Source organism: Globicephala melas, chromosome X (genome assembly GCF_963455315.2).
Source record: "Globicephala melas chromosome X, mGloMel1.2, whole genome shotgun sequence".
Classification (NCBI taxonomy): domain Eukaryota; kingdom Metazoa; phylum Chordata; class Mammalia; order Artiodactyla; family Delphinidae; genus Globicephala; species Globicephala melas.
In genome coordinates, this window is record NC_083335.1 from 26,883,357 (window position 1) to 26,902,846 (window position 19,490).

Here is a 19,490-nt window from a genome sequence, read left to right on the forward strand (position 1 = left end):
GCAAATATGACAACATATAACAATTTTTGAAATACAGGTGAAAGTTGTGCCGGGGCGTTGTTGTTCCTGTGTGTTTGAAATGACTTGACATCCAACCCTGTTATTTGTTCAGCTTCCTCCTAGTTTAAAGAACTAGTGTAGGAAGAGTCATCTGCAACTTATGACCATTTTCTCCTTCCGTCCTCCTTGGACCTGATGAGGGGTGTGGTGACTTGCTCCCGGCTGTGATAGGAGAGCAGGCTCCACCATGGGAATGTGTGCCAGCTGTAATTACATGGAGATTCTCTCCTTATAAGATGTTGGGATGTGTGAACTTGACAAACCAGGATAAAAGCCTCTTCATTTTAATGGTAATTTTATTTCAACAGAGATTCATATGCCAGGCACTCTTCTAGGCTCTGGGGATACAACAGTGTACAAAAGACACAAAAACCTCTGTCTGCATGGAGTTTCATTCTGCTGGTGGGGATACAGGCAGGGAATACGCAAAATAAATAAGGACATTATGAAGTGAGGAGAGCTAAAGAGAAGAAATGGAGCAGGGACATGGTGTAAAAGGTTTCCAGGAAGGGGGTAGGGGATGAAATTTTAGTTGGGGTGGGCAGAAAAGGCCCCCTGGTGAATTGTTTTTGAGGAAAGTCCTGAAGAGGGCGAGAGAGCAAGCCGTTGCAGATATCTGGGGGGAAGGCGTTGCAGGCAGAAGGAATAGCTAGGTGACTTCTACCCCTGAGCAGAGCATGGAGATCATGGGTCACAGATGGAGACCGTATAAGTCACCTCTCTCTTGTTTCCCTGGCGCATATCTTTGATCAGTCATTGAGCACTTCCCCACAGTACCCAGATATAGCCTCAGAATCTTCCTGAACACTGTGTATTAATTTGCTATTGCTGCCATAGCAAATTACCACAAACGTAGTCACTTAAAGTAACACAAATTTATTCTCTCCCAGTTCTGTGTGGGTTGGCAGCCCAGGTAAAATGTAGCTCAGCTAGATCCTCTGTTGGGTGTCACAAGGCTGAAATCAAGGTGTCAGCTGCGTTCCTTCCTGGAGGCTTTGGGGATAAATTTACTCCCAAGGTCATTCAGATTGTTAGCCAGATTCAGTTCCTTGTGGTGTGGGACTGAGGACCTCGTTTCCTTGTTGTCTGTCAATTGGGAGTCAGTTTTTGCTACTAGACACTGCCCTCATTCCTTCTCATGCTTTTCTTTCCTTTTTTTAAATATTTATTTACTTATTTGGTTGCACTGGGTCTTAGTTGTGGCATGTGAACTCTTTAGTTGCATCATGCATGTGGGATCTAGTTCCCTGACCAGGGATCGAACCTGGGCCCCCTGCATTGGGAGCACAGCGTCTTAACCACTGCACCACTAGGGAAGTCCCCCTTCTCATGCTTTTCATGTGGCCTTCCTTCAACAAGAGCTGGCCAAGTTCCTCTTACATTTTGACTCTCCAACTGCTCTATCTGCTACACCTCTCTTGCCTCCAGCCAGAGAAAGTTCTTGACTTTGAAGAACTCGTGTGGTTAGATTAGCCCCATCCAGCTAATCCAGGATAATTTCCCTATGTTAAGGTTCATAACCTTAATTATATGTGCAAAGTCCCTCTTTGCAGATGGCATATAAGATAACATATTCGCAGGATACAGGGATTCGGGCATGAACATCTCTGGTCAGCTATTCCATCTACCACATTGCAATCCAGAAAGTCATCACTTGTTGGCATAGGAAGAGGAGATGAAACTTGTTTGATCTAGGTAATGATAGGGCAACTTAGGCCTTTTACATCCATATAGCTGGACTTTGACTCAGCCCACTGCAACCTATGTGTTAGTTTTCTATTGCTGTACCACAAACTTAGCTGCTTAGACCGACACAAATGTATTATACCGTAGTTTCCTTGTGTCAGGAGTTTGGGCATGGCTCAACTGGATCCTCTGCTCAGGGTCTCACAGCCCGTAATCAGAGTGTCAGTCAGGCCAGGAACTCTTACAATTTTCACATTTTGGTGTGTTTTGGTAAAAGGCAAAAGAGAAGGAAAATTCTTTATAGAATAAATCCAAAGCTGTGTTCGTATTGTCTTTCATCGTTAAGTGTTTCTTTGGTATATTTTTGTCTCGTGGTGTTGGCTGTAATATAGTCCCTCGCCTCTGGAGGCTCATGTTCTTGGAAGAGCCAAATGATTTCTTTTGGGATTTCCACAAATCTTGGTTCAGGATTAAATACCAAATTGTTCTTTTTTTAGCGTCGCACTGAGAAGATGACCAGGCAGATCTTATTGGTGAATTCAGTTGTGGTAACGCACGTACCTGTTGTTTTATCAGTCTGAGCTTATTTTGTACCATCTGTTGTTTTGTATCTTGGCAGGAACCTTCATTACTTTCAGAAAACACAGAGAGACCAATTATTAAACTTGGTTTACAGAGTGATCAGATAAGACATTTAAAGTAATAATGTGATTTCTATTGCTGGGGCTCAGAGCAGGCCACCCCAAAACATGCCACAGTGGCATAGTGATTATTTTGAATTAAAGTCACTTGAGAAACAGCTGATGTGAGAACCCTTTGACCCTCCTCTTCTCTGTCCTCCTTGAAAGCAGGAAATAATTCTCCCATGCAAAATTTACTCTCTGTGTACCAGGAGAGAGACATCTTTATCACCAGAGACAGGGAATTCAGGGCTGAGAAGCCTGTACAAACAAACGCTGTTACTTCTTTGTTACTTTACTACCCCCAAACCCAAACTCTGCTTATATTCTTCCCCAATTAAGCATTCAAGCCTAAGTTTCTTTGTCCTGTCAATTCCTCACAGATTTATTCTTTCTTTGTCTAAAAAAGGTAAAAGCTGCCTGCCTTGGTTGCTTCTTGGGTCCTATTTGCATGACACCACTGTACATACGAATTAAATTTGTTTATTTTTTCTCCTGTTAATCTGTCTTCTGTCAGTTTTTTATAAATCAAAGTTATTTCATTATGTCAGAATAATTAATTTCTGATCTATGTCTGGGATATTTGAAATGTACATTGAGAGAAATTCTCTTTGGGGCACTAATTAATTTGGGGGATTAATTTTAGAAGACCTATCTATCTCTTTGCAAACCTAGACTAAGGGTAAATTATCATCTACAGCAATGTTTTGCTTATTTCTTATGCCTCATGCCACCACTCTGCCTTAATGTACCTGGCATCTGAAAGAAGTAGAGACATGTTTAAAAAAAAGAGTGTATATGATGAAGACACCAGCCACTTACAGGAAAGATACTCACTTGTTTGTTTGTTTGTTTCTCCCAGGCAGCCTGAGCATGAAAAAAGAATGTTGTTAGAGTGTGCCAGACTGGATGTGAGGGTTAACTGGGGGATTTGTGCTGAGCATTCTCTGACTTTCAGTCTCAGGTTGGAAAGGTTGAATGTGGTCCTTTCCGCTGTGGCCAAAACAGAGAAGGGGTCAGGACTGGGTCTGATGGTGTCCTGGAGCTTATTTGTACAGGCCCTGTAGTTCTGAGGGTCCTTAAAGCACCGAGAAACCTAATGTTTAAAAAAGGATAGTGGGGCTTCCCTGGTGGTGCAGTGGTTGAGAGTCCGCCTGCCGATGCCTGCAGGGGACACAGGTTCGTGCCCCGGTCCGGGAAGATCCCACATGCCGCGGAGTGGCTGGGCCCGTGAGCCATGGCCACTGCGCGCCTGGAGCCTGTGCACCGCAAAAAAATAAATAAAATAAAATATAAGCGGATAGTGGTCAACATTAGGAAATAAGAATTTTTGGTTTCAGAATCATCTGGTAAGAATGACAGTGGGCATACACGGGAACATCCTCGAATTTCTCCCACTCCCCATAAGGTCTGGCGTCTCTGTGTAGCAGTAACATCCTTCTCTCTGTGGAAGCCTGACATTACAACCGCTTGGCTGACATTTGACACCCACAAGTGAGAAAGGTGGGGAGAAGGAATAAAAATTAGTGGACACCATGGCAAAGAGTGTAAGCTTTCCTGAGAAAACAGAGCCTCCTTCACACTGGGAACATAGAAGTGCTGTGAGACTGGTCTTTGATTAACTCCTCTGAGAGGAAAATCCGATGTAACCAAGGCACCTTATCTGTAGTCATTGAAATATTTAATCGCTTTTAACATCAAACCCCACTTGAGGAGCCTCACATTGCTAAAGATTACTCAACACCAAAGGGTCAACTGAGAAGAACATAGTGCTTTTTAAAAAGTGGGCCTGGCTTTTCACTCTCCTAAACTTCTTTTTTTCCCTACCCTGGTCGTTTCACACAAAGAAGACAACATGAATAAAGCAAAAGTGTGACTGCTTCTTTGCAACGAGGGATTATTCGGGAGCACTGCTTGGGAGAACATCTCCTTATTCTTGCTTTGAGCACCATTAAACCAAAAGTTTCCCTTTCAGTGGTTAACAGCAGAAATTGGGGTTCTCTCAAGGATGTTGAAGGTGACAAAATACATCTGAAGGTGTGATAGTCAGCTTCTCAGCTGGGGAAGGAGCGATGAACATGCTTTCCTGGGCTGGTGGGGGGAGGGAAGAAAAGTGAGAAGGGAACAGAATTTGGAGCATACTGGATGGATGCTCTGCTGCCACCTTCCCATGAATCTTTGTGAGCAGCCTCTTAAGGAAGATTCCCTGAGGGTCCAGTGTTCAGCCTGAACTTGTCAGCATGAACGGAGCTCATCCCTGTCTGGAAACACACTGTTCTCACACTAGGGACTCACCCCGCCCAATCGTGCATATGCACGTGGTCCCAAAGGGGCAGGGTGGGGTTAGGGATGGAGTGATGGGGGAGAGACGGAGGAGAATATATGGGTCAGTGCAAACTCACCAGTGGGCACTTGGGAAACTTCTGTGAGGTACAGGACCTACTGATAGTGATTCAGGGGTGTCACCTCATGAAAGGAGGCCTCCTTGCCATTCTGTTTAAATGGCATTTCCTTAACAATTTTCATACATACCCCGCTTGCCGCATTTGACACACAAAGACAAACATATGGAGGATTTGCCTCTTCATTGATAATACAAGTACAGAGGAGGTACGGCTGGCATGGGCAGCACGGGCAGCCCAGGTGTCAGTGGTATCAGAAGAACCCATCTCCAATCTGGCTCCTGAACGAGGATGGTATTTTAGGGCCCATCCAACATTATGACGGCAAGGTGGTCCAGGGAAACAGGTGGTGCATCTCGAAGCATTGATGCTCTCTCATTTCTCCTGCACTTGGCCCTCCTATTCTTAAACCAGACCTACAATCAGAGCGGGAAAAGGACTGGTTTAGTATATTGAACAGTTAATGTCATAATACAAACAGCATAGCACGCAACTTTATATGCCATTGAGATCTTAAGCTGCATCAGGAGAAATATTTCCTTCTTGCTAAAATACCTCAGGAAAGTTACCACCACACTCCCTCCCTTCCACTTACCCTTCGTGAGCTCCCCCGTCTGTGTGCCAAGTTCTGGCTTAGGCTTATTATTTTGTCTCCTCGCAATTTTAATTTTTAATTGTTTTTCTTATTTTTTGGCCGTGCCACGCGGCATGTGGGATCTCAGCTCCCCAACCAGGGATCGAACCTGTTCCCCTTGCAGTGGAAGCTCAGAGTCAACCACTGGACCGCCGGGGAAGTCCCTCTCCTCTCAAGTTTAATATTCTATTTTTTTCCAGGTATTGGATGCAGGTTTAGCTTATGAATTGTTGTACCAGGTCCTTGCTGTTGATACAATGTCTGGTAACAGGATAAAAATAGTCTGTACCCTGGCAGCTGATCATCAGCCATCTGGCCGCCTCCTGCCCCCTCCTCACCTTGTTGTGGGGGTGGATTTGGGCATGGTAAATAGTGGGCCCCACGTACAGTCATATTGAGGGGAACGGCTCCCTATTTGAAACGCCTACATTCAGTGTGAAGTAAATAATTAATAGGAAGGAACATGTTGGTTTTTTTTTTTTGGCTGTGCTGGGTCTCAGTTGGGGCGCACAGAATCTTCATTGCGGTATGCGGGCTCCTAGTTGCAGCAGGTGGGATCTAGTTCCCCCACCAGGGATCGAACCGGGGCCCCCTGCATTGGGAGCACAGAGTCCCACCCACTGGGCCACCAGGGAAGTCCTGGAACATGTTGGATTTTTAGACAGAAGGTCTCCTTCAAGGATGTCCAAGGGGTCATTAATCCTTTGAAATGTCTTGAGAGTTAGAATGGTGGTCTGGCAAGGGGGCCCAGGGGGGTTGTGACTTGTCTTACTGGGACGTGAGAGTTGCTGAAGCTCTGGACACTGCGTTGATATTTTAGCCTGTAGTGTTAAGGAAAGTTGAGATCATCTCGACCCAAGTTAACAAAGACTGTCAAAAATCTTAGGCCACCCAAGAGCTTAGGGGAAAGAGGCATACCATTGTCACCACTGTCAATTCTGCACGCTCCAACCTGCCCCACCCTCCAAACCTTCCTGGGCTCAGGACCAGGTCAGCTCACTCTGCTCTGGCTACAGTTCCAGGATCCTGGACCGGAGCCGCTGTTGTCCGCCATGGCAGGTTATCCTAGGTGCTGCTATTCAACCAGGAGGTCCCAATCCCATCCCTTATTCTTAAGACAAGAAGGTGCAACAGGCATTTTAGTAAGACAGTCAACAACAATGAGGGTAAAGGTCATAAAATAGCTCCTCCCTAAATATCTGCCTACTATTTTTGCAAACAAAACTGTGGATTAGACTTCACTGTCTTCTCAATATCCTAGTTAATGGGGTTTAACACTGTATTTAAATCCTGTTGAAAGTTTCCAAACTGTAAATTTTAAGTGACACAAAAGGCCTTCTCTCCCTGCCTGAGACCTCATTTTCATTCTCCCATCTTAGGACTTGCAGTCTTTCTGCTGCATGCATAGATAGTTTAAACCAGGCCGGTGTAACAGGGCTCATTTTGGGGGGTAAATGAGTTATTTGCGCACACATGCTCACTGCAGCATTATTCACAATAGCCAAAAGGTAGAAGCAACCCAAGTGCTCATTAATAAAGGAACAGATAAACAAATGGCAGTATTTACATATAATGGAATATTATTCAGCCCTAAAAAGGAAGGAAATTCTGACACATGCTACAACATGGATGGATACTGAGGACATTATACTAAGCGAAATAAGCCAGTTACAAAAAGACAAACACTGTACAACTCCACTAATATGATGCGCCCACAGTAGTCAAATTCATAAAAAGAGAAAATAGAAAGGTGGTTCCCAGGGGCTTGGGGTGGGGTGCATAGTGACTTGTCTTCCCCGTACAGAGTTTTAGTTTTGCAAGACAAAAAAATTCTGGAGATTGCTTGCCTGACAACATTAATATCCTTAACAGTACTGAACGGAACACTTTAAAGTGTTAAAATAGTAAATCTTACGTTTACGTACATTTTACCACAATTTACAAAAAACACCACCAAACGACCACAAACCAGTTTCCAGACTTGATCCACGTAACTACTGTATGAAAATATTCCCTTTAATGTGCAGAAGGCATTCTCCTCCCCCCATCCTGGGGCACAGGTGGCTTTTATGGCTTCGGAGGGGAAGGAGGAGGCCCAGCAGAGGGACGAAGGTGCCTGGAAATGAGCCCGAACCACCCGGAGCCCGCCACATACCTGGTGAGTACGTCCGGGCACCGAGTGTTCTGGAAGAGGCCCTCCAGTTCCTGCAGCTGCAACGGTGTGAACTTATTGCACAGGACGCAACGTCAAGGCCGGTTTCTGGGCTGCTGGGCCTGAGCAGCCGTCGCCACATGGCCTGGCTCCTCAGGTGGCTGCTTCCCGGGCTCCTGGCCGCCATCGCCGCCCTCGTGGTTCCCGTCGCCTTCTTGGCTCATGTCGCCCACATGGTTCATGCCGTCCGCAAGGCCCGGACCTCCTTCCTCCACATAGAGTTCTCTGGCTTCTGGCGCTGGGCCCTGCACAGATTCAGATCTTATTTCCACTTCGTACCCTCCCAGGATGTACTACCCGGGGTCATAGTGGTGGCCCCGGGGCGGAGGCTCCATGGCTGGCGCGCCATGGAAGCCCTGTGCCTCCATGAGCTCTGCTAGGTGCGAACAGAGGCTGAGGCTGGTGCTCTTTCTGATGCCTGGTACGGGTTACAGCGGTCTCGGCTGGGTTCACCGCTTACTCACTCTGCTTTGGACGATTGCTATTGGCTTTTTTTTTACCGCCAGTCGCCGGGGGTGGCACTTGCTTAAGTGCGGCAGCGGCTGGGGCGTGGGCCCAAAATGGGGGCACCCTGGATAAGCAGGGTGCTGGTGGGGGCATGGGCATCTGCGGAATCGGGACTCTGGTTTACAATTCAGCTCACTACTGCCCACGCGAGCAGAGTGTCTGCCCTGAGGAAGGGGCTGTACTGGGTTATGCAAGCTCTTTTTTGGGGGGAGGGGAGGGGAGGGGGCATGAGCTCACAGTAACCACAGGAACCCTCGCGGAAATGTTTGGAGACCGTTGCAGAGTCCAGCCTTTCATATTTGGCAGCCTGCCCATGCCACGGGCTAGTAATTAAGCTGAAATGACTAACTAGGTTGCTCCTTGCTCTGAGCTTCTGCAGAGCCCGCTGTGCACCCTGGAGTGCTGGGAGCGTGATCTTGGAGCTGCATTTGCAAAGGATTCTGGGTCAGATAAGTTCTGCAGGAAACTTACTGCACCCCTTGAGAAAGTTCAAGCACTCCAGATTCTTGGTAATGAATCCACATCATAGTGGAAGTGTGGACTACAGCCCAAGGCTTAGTGCATCCAAGTGCACGCTTGCATTGCATGGGCTCGGGACCGCAGAACGGAGTATGCATCCTCTACTGTGCTCCACCCCAGCATCTCTAGTTGCAGGTCTTCTGCACAAGTTCAGGCTGTCCTGTGCTGAGCTCCTGCTGTGAACCCAGGTGAATTTACTCTTCCCCCTTCCACCTCCCCCCTCCCTTTCTCTATAAATAGCATCCTGATCTCTTGCTTGCTTAGGAAAAAGTTAAATTGTATTTGTTTATCTATTTTTGGCTGAGTTGGGTCTTCGTTGCTGGGCGCCGTCTTCCTCTGGTTGCCGCGAGCGGGGGGGGGGGCTACTCTTGTTGTGGTGCGCGGGCTTCTCATTGCGGTGGCTTCTCCTGTTGCAGAGCACGGGGCTCTAGGCACACGGGTTTCAGTAGTTGTGGCACGTGGGCTCCAGAGCGCAGGCTAAGTAGTTATGGCGCACAGGCTTAGTTGCTCCATGTTATGTGGGCTCTTCCCGGACCAGGGATCGAGCCTGTGTCCACTGCATTGGCAGGTGGATTCTTAACCACTGCGCCACCAGGGAAGTCCGTGGGATAGGTATTTAAAAGCAAGCATGGGGACTTCCCTGGCGGTCCAGTGGTTAAGACTCCAGGCTTCCACTGCAGGGGGTGCGGGTTCAATCCCTGGTCCGGGAACTAAGATTTAAAAAAAAAAAAAAAAAAGCAAGCACGAACAGAACATGGTGTATTTCATTTCACCTTCAACTCCAAACACTGAATATTTGTGGTTTTCTCCCTTCAGAAAGGAGCTTACAAGATGCATGTGTGTGACTGAAGCCAGAATATAGGTCAGTAAACCTGAAAAAATTGTGGAGGCAACCATTCTAAAACCTGCTTCAGGACTTACACACCTTTGTCCTAGATATTCTTAAGTTGTGTGTTTTGTTGCCTTTTCCATGTTTGGAGAATAAGTTTGAACTTTGGGTCTTTGTGAGTGGAAACTGGGATATGTAAACCCCAGCTTCTGGGAATTCCCTATTACCACCAGAAACATGATTTCCTAAAGGAAAAAACCAATAGAACTGAACCACTTCTTTTAGTCTCTGTATACAATTAAATATATATATGGATAATTTATAAGTAACATAAAATCTGGCAACCACCTGTTCTCTGTATCTATAACTCTGTTCTGTTTGTTCATTTCTTTTTAGATTCCACATATAAATGAAATCATACAGTATTCGTCTTACTGTCTGACTTATTTCACTTAGCATAACACCTTCTAAGTTCATCCATGTTGTTGCACATGGCAAGATTTCATTCTTTTTTATGGCTGAGTAATGTCCCATTGTGTATATATACCACATCTTCTTTATCTATTCATCTATTGATGGGCATTTAGGTTGCTTCCATATCTTGACTATTGTGAATAATGCTGCAATGAACTTAGGGGTGCATATATCTCTTCAATGAACTTAGGGGTGCATATATCTCTTCTAATTAGTGTTTTTGCTTTCTTTGGATAAATACCCAGGAGTAAAATTGCTGGGTCATATGGTAGTTCTATTTTTAAGTTTTTGAGGAATATCCATACTGTTTTCCATAGCGGCTGCACCCATTTACATTCCCACCAGCAGTGAACGAGGATTCCCTTTTCTCTACATTCACTACATGTTTTTTATTTATTTATTTATTTATTTGCGGTACGCGGGCCTCTCACTGTTGTGGCCTCTCCCGTTGCGGAGCACAGGCTCCCGACGCGCAGGCTCAGCGGCCATGGCTCACGGGCCCAGTCGCTCCGTGGCATGTGGGATCTTCCTGGACCGGGGCACGAACCCGTGTCCCCTGCATCGGCAGGTGGACTCTCAACCACTGCGCCACCAGGGAAGCCCCACTACATGTTTTTTAAAAATTAGAATCAGATCTGAGTAACATAAGCGTAATCCTCTGAAATGTAGCCTGTCCAGCTATGCTTTCTGTCCAATCGATCTGCTAGATTCTAGCAATCTATGAAATGCTACCAGAAATTTGTTTCTTTCACTCAAACCGTAGTACCAGATTGACAGACCATTGATGACATAATTGCCTGAGAGTTGCAGTAGTGAAATGTTGGAAATATTTCTACTAAAAGGCATATATATCTAAGTTGACTCTCGGATATCACCAAATTTTGAGCACTTTCTCTAGCTAGCCCAAAAATTGAGCCTAAGCATCCTTAAATTTGGTGGACAATGAACTTAAGACATAATTTACTTAGGGACTTCCCTGGTGGTGCAGTGGTTAAGACTCCACGCTCCCAATGCAGGGGGCCTGGGTTCTATCCCTGGTCCGGGAACTAGATCCCACGTGCATGCCTCAACTAAGAGTTCGCATGCCACAACTGAGGAGCCCTCGAGCCGCAGCTAAGGAGCCTGCCTGCCGCAACTAAGACCCGATGCAACCAAATAAATAAATAAATATTAAAAAAAACCTTCCTATTAAAAAAACCCCCAGAAAACATAAGTTACTTATATTTTACAATGAAAAAAAAAAACTAAAATGGAAATCAAAGACATCTGGGAGATCTATAACAAGTCATTAAATCTTCTTTCATGACATAACATACACAAGTACGTAGCACAATGTCTAGCCACAGAAGAAGCCCTCAGAAATGTTCACTACTGTTACTCCATAATATATCCTTATCATCACGGTGTATTACCTGTGGCATATTTGGCATAATGGAAAGAGGCCTGATTAGGAACCACACATTCTGGTTCTTTAAGAGACACACACTGAAATATTTACAGATGAGATGATGTCTAGATTTGCATCTAAATAATCAAGGGGCAGATGCAAGTGTGTTGGAGAACTGGTTAGGGTGTTGATGAAACAACGTTGGTGATGGATAATTGTTGATACCGCGTGAGGAGTACATGGAGTTTATCCTAAGATTCTCTCTGCTATTATTTTGAATAATAAAAAAACATGTTTTTAAATGATCAGGGTTACAAACAAATGCTGACAAAGGCAGGCCGATAATTTAATAGCAAGGAGCGTGGGGACTGGCAAATTGGGGAAGAATATGTCTCTTCCAAAGAAGATGGCCAGTACTCAGCTCCAGCTCAGTGTTGCTGGGCAGGAATGTTGGGCCAGGACTGCCAGATTTTCCCAGTTTTTCAAGACTGGCCCCAAATCAAAATGTTTATATGAAACCTTCCATTCTTTAAATGTTGGCAACTAACTGAAATATGTTTTATTGAAAAGCATGCTGCCTATCTAAAACAGGTCTGTGGAATAGACTCAGTCTGCAGCTGCCAATTTGCAGCCTCTGCCTGAGAAGCTAATAACATTAAACAATTTTCATTTTCTGGAGCAGAAGAATGTAACTGAAAGCACACCTAAAGCTAACAATCATAGGATGCCACTGTTCTGCCCTGTTGTTTCTCATTATAAGTCCCGCTCCCATACATGCTTTGGTCTCTCCCCTCCATCCCTGCCTGTGAGTTTCTCTAACTCGATCCTTCACTCTGGTTACCTAGTTCTGATCTCAAATTTCTGACCACTGAGGACTAAGACATCATGAGTGTCCAGGACAGGAAGTCCCATGGTAATGAACCAGGTCCCACTTGTCCTAGTCATCCTTGCTGACAAATTTTGTAGCTGTTATTAGTGATAAGCATGCATCTTGGGAGAGTCTTTTTTTCAAATAAATTTATTTATTCATTTATTTATTTTTGGCCACGTTGGATCTTCGTTGCTGTGCAATGGCTTTCTTCAGTTGCGGCGAGTGGGGGCTTCTCTTCGTTGCAGTGCGCGGGCTTCTCATTGCGGTGGTTTCTCTTGTTGTGGAGCACGGGCTCTAGGCGCATGGGCTTCAGTAGTTGTGGCGCACAGGCTCAGTAGTTGTGGTGCACGGGCGTAGTTGCTCCGCGGCATGTGGGATCTTCTCGGACCAGGGATCGAACCCGTGTCCCCTGCATTGGCAGGCAGATTCTTAACCACTGCACCACCAGGGAGGCCCCTTGGGAGAGTATTAAGAAACATTATGCCTCAGGGACAAGGTAACAGGCTGGGAAGGTCAGAGTACCCTGGAGAAGAAAAAGGGGATTTTATGAATCCCCTTTTTTCCCTCATGTGGTCAAGAACATTTTCCTGAAGTTCAGCAGTTTTTTTCAATCTCCTTTGTTTCTTTTCCTTCTGTTAAATGAAGTAAAATTTAAACATAATACTCTATATTTTAAGTGTATGTGGTATGATTCCAGTCTTATTAGCTTCTCCTGCTGCACACACGCCCCCATTCACCCTCTCTTCTTCATCCTTGTGTGTAGAGGGATGTCGGTGGGAAGGTACATCAATATCATCAACCCTGATTATTTCATCTTCATCAGATGTGAGTAGATTTGTTCTTTTTACTTTGGACTTTTATGAAGTCCTTGTATTTTCATAATGCCAATTATCAGTTTATGACTAAAATGAAGTATTACATAAAAGAACAAATGTATAGAAATTTGAAAATTTAAAACTGCATCAACATTTTAATCTTGTTGATTTTGAAGAATAGGAAATAAACTTGCATTGGCAGATAAAATGCAGGACCCTGACTTATATTTGAATTTCAAATAAACAACAATGTTTTAATATAAGTATGTCTCGAATATTGCATGGGACATTCTTATCCAGAAATATATTTGTTGTTTATCAGAATTAAAACGTAACTCAGCCTCCTGTATTCTTTGTGCTAAATATTGCAACTGTAATACAAACATATTGTCATTTCCGTAGGAAATATTTTCATTACTTTGTACTTTTCTCCCCATTCCATTTATATTTTTTAATTCAGGGGAGATTTAAAAAATATGTACTTTGATTTGAGCCATTCCTGTATTATACACACATATATACATAGAGATATATGACACAGTACACACCCATATTATATAATATATATGTAGTGTGTATATGTGTGTATACGTATATACATATACACACATACCCCAGACACAAGATGAATTCACTGTATTGTTGAAATGGCCTCCGTGAAATATGTCCTGTGTCCCATCGCCCTTCCCTTCAGTTATTTCAAATACGGGGCTGAGAAAGGACACGGTCTCCTGTTCAGCTTAGACTCGGAGAGTCTCCTGAGGAACAGGAAGACCGGGAGGAGGTGAGTGATGCGGCCGCACCTTCGCTCTGAGGAGCCCACCTGCCTTCAGAGTTCGCTTCATCTCTCATCCCGCTTCTGAACGGTCCCAGTTAAGCATTTTCTACCTTCCTTGTGCGCATCTTCATCCTTTAATTCAATCCATCCGCAACCACCTCTTATAAATCCTACTCCCTCAACATTCTCATTCTTCCTCAGGTTCTTTCACAAGGTGCCCTGGTCTCCCACTCTCCCTTCCATCTCCCGACTTGGAACAGACGTGGCCAAGCACCTAATACCTGTAACGGAGCAGGAGGCCTTCCCCCATGTCCGCTGCTTTAGCTCCTCTCTGAAGTACATAGATAACAGTATCTGATGCACAGCTCCTGAGTTGTTTTACTGATTTGAAAGCCCCCCCACAGAATGGAAGATGTTAACTACTTGATGACCCTGAACGCATAGCCCCCAGGCCTACTGGAGCCTGAGGATTGATAATGTTAACCCCTGAGACAGCGCCCTGTTACCTCACCGTCAACCAATCAGAGAATTGTGCGCCAGCTGATCACATACCCTGTGACACCCCCCTCCTTCACCTGGCTTTTAAAAAAAGAGCTTTGCTGAAACGCTTCAGGGAGTTTGGGGGGGTTTTTGGGCATGAACCAATCATATCTCCTTGCATGGCCCTGCAATAAACCTTTCTCTGCTCCAAATTCTGACTTTCAGTAGTGTTTGGCCTCACTGTGCATGGGGCGCACGAATTTGTATTCGGTAGCGTACCTACTGGAATTTACTTGTCTTTATGTTTTTATTCCCTACTAGTCTGAACTCATGGAAGAAAGAAGCCCTGTTTGATTCATCAGAGAATTCGCAGTGCCTGACACTAAGTTGGCGCTCAACTATTGCTTCTTGAATGGTGAACAGACATTTTTGGTTTAAGATGATAACAGGATATGTAAGTGAAAATTCTTTGTTGGGAGTTGGGAAGGGTGGAGAATGAAAGCTAAAGTAGGAGAGGAGAAAAAAGCCTTCCTAAGCTCTCTCTATAATGGTTAGGTATTGTTCCTATTATTATAATAAATGTTGTTCTTTTAAATGTCCCTACGTGGTGCTGTGTATCATTTTCTTCTTCCCTCTCCTCTATTTCTGTGTCTATTTTATTTTCCTTTATTTTTTCCAGTTTTATTGTATAATTGACAAAAATTATATTCAATGTGTACAACTTGCTATTTTGATATATATTTACATTGTGAAATGATAGCCACAATCAAGCTAATTAACATATCTAGCACCTCACATAGTTGCCCCTCTCCCCCTATTTGTGGTAAGAACACTTAAGATCTACCCTCTTAGCACATTTCAAGTATCAGTCCAGAAGTGTTAACTGTAGTCATCGTGCTGTATATTAGATCTCCAGAACTTATTCATCTTGCCTAATTGAATCTTTGTGCCCTTTGACCAACATTGCCCCATTTTCCCCCAACCCCAACCCCTGGCAACCACCATGCTACTCTATTCTTCTATGACTTTGAACTCTTTTAGATTACACATGTAAGTGAGATCACACAGTATTTGTCTTTCTGTGTCTGGCTTATTTCACTTAGCATAATGTCCTCTGGGTTCAATTTCATTTCCTTTGGTTATATAGCCAGAAGGGAGACTGCTGGATCATAGGGTAGTTCTATTTTTAATTTTCTTGAGAAACCTTCATACTGTTTTCCATAATGATTGTATCAATTTACATTCCCACCAACAGTGTACATGGATTCCCTTTTCTCCATATCCTCACCAATACTTGTTACCTCTTGTGTTCTTGATAGTAGCCATTCTAACAGGTGTGAGGTGATATCTCATTGTGGTTTTGATTTGCATTTCCCTGATGATTAGTGATGGTGAGCACCTTTTCATATACCTGTTGGCCATTTGTATGTCTTCTTTTGAGAAATATCTATTCAGATCCTTTGCCCATTTTAAAATTAATTAATTAACTTTTATTGAAGTATAGTTGATGTACCTTTGCCCATTTAAAAAATTTGTTTTAAATTGCTATTTTATACTGAAGTATAGTTAGTTAACAGTGTTGTGTTAGTTTCAGGTGTACAGCAAAGTGATTCAGTTATACATATACATGTATCTATTCTTTTTCAAATTCTTTTCCCATTTAAGTTATTACAGAATACTGAGCAGAGTTCCCTGCCACTATACAGTAGGACCTTGTTGGGCTATACAGTAGGTCCTTGTTGGTTATCTATTTTATTTTATTAAAAAATTTTTTTTGATGTGGACCATTTTTAAAGTCTTTATTGAATTTGTTAAATATTGCTTCTTTTTGAAAAAAATATTTATTTTTGGCTGCATTGGGTCTTCATTGCTGCATGTGGGGCTTCTCTAGTTGTGGTGAACGGAGGCCACTCTTTGTTGCACTGCACAGGCCTCTCACTGCAGTGGCCTCTCTTTGTTGCAGAGCAAGGGCTCTAGGTGTGCGAGCTTCAGTAGTTGTGGCACATGGGCTCAGTAGTTGTGGCACACAGGCCTAGCTGCTCCACGGCATGTGGGATCCTTCCGGACCAGAGCTTGAACCCATGTCCCCTGCATTGGCAGGCGGACTCTCAACCACTGCGCCACCAGGGAAGTCCCGGCTTCTGTTTTGTGTTTTGGTTTTTGGCCGCAAAGCATGTGGGATCTTAGCTCCCTGACCAGGGATCAAACCTGCACCCCTTGCATCGGAAGGCAAAGTCTTAACCATTGGACCGCCAGGGAAGTCCCGGTTATCTTTTTTAAAAAATATATTTAGTTATTTATTTATTTTGGCTGCGCCGGGTCTTAGTTGCGGCTGGTGGACTTCTTAGTTGCGGCATGCATGTGGGATCTAGTTCCCTGACCAGGGATCGAACCTGGGCCCCCTGCATTGTGAGCGTGGAGTCTTACCCACTGGACCACCAGGGAAGTCCCCTGGTTATCTGTTTTAAATATAGCAATATATACATGTCAATCCCAAACTCCCAATCTATCCCTCCACCCCCACCTTTGCCCATTTTTCAATTGCGTTATTTTGTGCTTTGTTGTCGTGTTTTGTTTTGTGTTTTGCTATTGAGTTGTTCAAGTTCCTTGTGTATTTTGGTTATTAACCTCTTATCAGATATATGGTTTGCAAATATTTTCTCCCATTCCATAGCTTGCCATTTCACTCTGGCAATTGTTTCCTTTGCTGTGCAGAAAGCTTTTTAGTTTGATGCAGTCTTATTTGTCTACTTTTACTTTCGTTGTCTGTGCTTTTGGCATCATGACCAAAAAATCATTGCCATGACCAATGTCAAGAAACTTTTCCCATATGTTTTCTTCTAGTTTTACTGTTTCAGGTTTTATGTTAATTAAAAAAATTGGCACTTTATCCTTACCCTGACTTCTTTTTCTTTTCTTTTACTTTTTAACCTCTTTTATTGTCTAATATTACATAAGTTACAGGTTTACAACATAGTGATTCACAATTTTTAAAGGTTATAGTACATTTATAGTTATTGTAAAACATCGGCTATATTCCCTGTGTTGTACAATATATCCTTGTAGCTTATTTATTTTATACATAATTGTTTGTACCTCTTAATCCCCTACCCCTATCTTGCCTCCCCCACCCTCTCTCTTCCCGCTGGTAACCACTAGTTTGTTCTCTATATCTGTGAACAAATTTATCGGGGGCTGTTGATCCATACTTGGATGATACTGATGATGAGATGGACCCAGAATTAGAAGAGCCTTATGAAAAGTTTTGTTTGTAATCAGAGAGTAAGCAAAAACAGTAAAATTAAATTTCAGCATATACGTTTTATAAAGCAGTTTAGGTTGTGGTGATTTAGCACAACACAGGAAAGCAAGAAAATGTCACACTTCTACCAAATTAAGGATATGCAGTTATGTTACTAACGTATGCAGCATTAATTTTGTTTAACACTCTCTGCCAAAGTAAACTTTATTCCCTAAAATTTAAAATGTATATATATATGTATATATATAATAGTTTATTGTGTACAGTTAATTCCATTGTTTTGGCTGCAATAAAATCAATTTTGAAATAAATGAAATGTTAAAAGTAAATTTTTCCAGCTGGTTAGAAGTTTATCCTTTAAATTCTATTCATGGGCTTCCCTGGTGGCGCAGTGGTTGGGGGTCCGCCTGCCGATGCAGGGGACACGGGTTCATGCCCCGGTCTGGGAGGATCCCACATGCCGCGGAGCGGCTGGGCCCGTGAGCCATGGCCGCTGGGCCTGCACGTCTGGAGCCTGTGCTCCGCAACGGGAGAGGCCACAACGGTGAGAGGCCCGCGTACCGCAAAAAAAAAAAAAAAAAAATTCTATTCATACTTTTCTTGAGGGAAACAGTCTTAGCCTAGAAATACATATTACTGCAAAATGCAGCATCCTTAAGATATGAATATTATAGCTTTCATTTGGTTTTACATTTAGTGTCTCAGTGACTTGAGTTTCAAATATGAATCACGATCCTGAATATCTTTAGCAGTGAAGTCTTAGAATATATCCTTAATGACTGATTATCCAGATGATATTTGATACCAAGGGCTTTCAAAATGGGGTTAAAAAGAAGACTTAGACTCTGTAATGGCCTATATGGGAAAAGAATCTAAAGAAAGAGTGAATATATATATATATGATTCACTTTGCTGTACACCCGAAACTAACACAACATTGTAAATCAACTATACTCCAATAAAAATTTAAAAAAGACAACAACTTAGAACTCCCAACTAAACAACCAAGATTCTTCACTGAGGATTTATTGCAATTTTAGAATTGTTCATTTTTTTCACCTAACCTCATTACACTAAACCCTATAACAGGGACTTCCCTGGTGGTGCAGTGGTTGAGAATCCGCCTGCCAATGCGGTGGACACAGTTTCGATCTCTGGTCTGGGAAGATCCCACATGCCACGGAGCAACTAAGCCCGTGCACCACAACTACTGAGCTTGCGCTCTAGAGCCCACGAGCCACAACTACTGAGCCCGTGTGCCACAACTTCTGAAGCCTGCATGCCACAACTACTGAAGCCTGCACACCTAGAGCCCGTGCTCCACAACAATAGAAGCCACCACAATGAGAAGCCAGCGCACCGCAACGAAGGGTAGCCCCCGCTCACGCAACTAGAGAAAGACCGCACCCAGCAACAAAGACCCAATGCAGCCAAAAATAAATAAATAAATAAAATAAATTTATTTTATTTTTTTTAAACATCTTTTTTGGAGTATAACTGCTTTACAATGGTGTGTTAGTTTCTGCTTTATAACAAAGTGAATCAGTATACATATACATATATCCCCATATCTCTTCCCTCTTGCATCTCCCTCCCTCCCACCCTCCCTATCCCACCCCTCTAGGTGGTCACAAAGAACCGAGCTGATCTCCCTGTACTATGCAGCTGCTTCTACTAGCTATCTATTTTACGTTTGATAGTGTATATGTGTCCATGTCACTCTCTCACTTCGTCCCAGCTTACCCTTCCCGCTCCCCGTGTCCTCAAATCCATTCTCTAGTAGGTCGGTGTCTATAGTCCCATCTTGCCCCTAGGTTCTTCATGACCATTTTTTTTTTTTTAGATTCCATATATATGTGTGAGCATATGGTATTTGTTTTTCTCTTTCTGACTT

General features: G+C 43.6%; 1 non-coding gene across 1 annotated transcript; it reads right to left on the reverse strand.

Annotated features, from left to right (window-relative positions):
- Positions 1-16,706: 16,706 nt before the first annotated feature.
- On the reverse strand, positions 16,707-16,779 carry TRNAC-ACA (transfer RNA cysteine (anticodon ACA)). The gene has a single exon. It is a non-coding gene; the product is annotated as a tRNA-Cys (tRNA).
- Between the last annotated feature and the right edge of the window lie 2,711 nt (positions 16,780-19,490).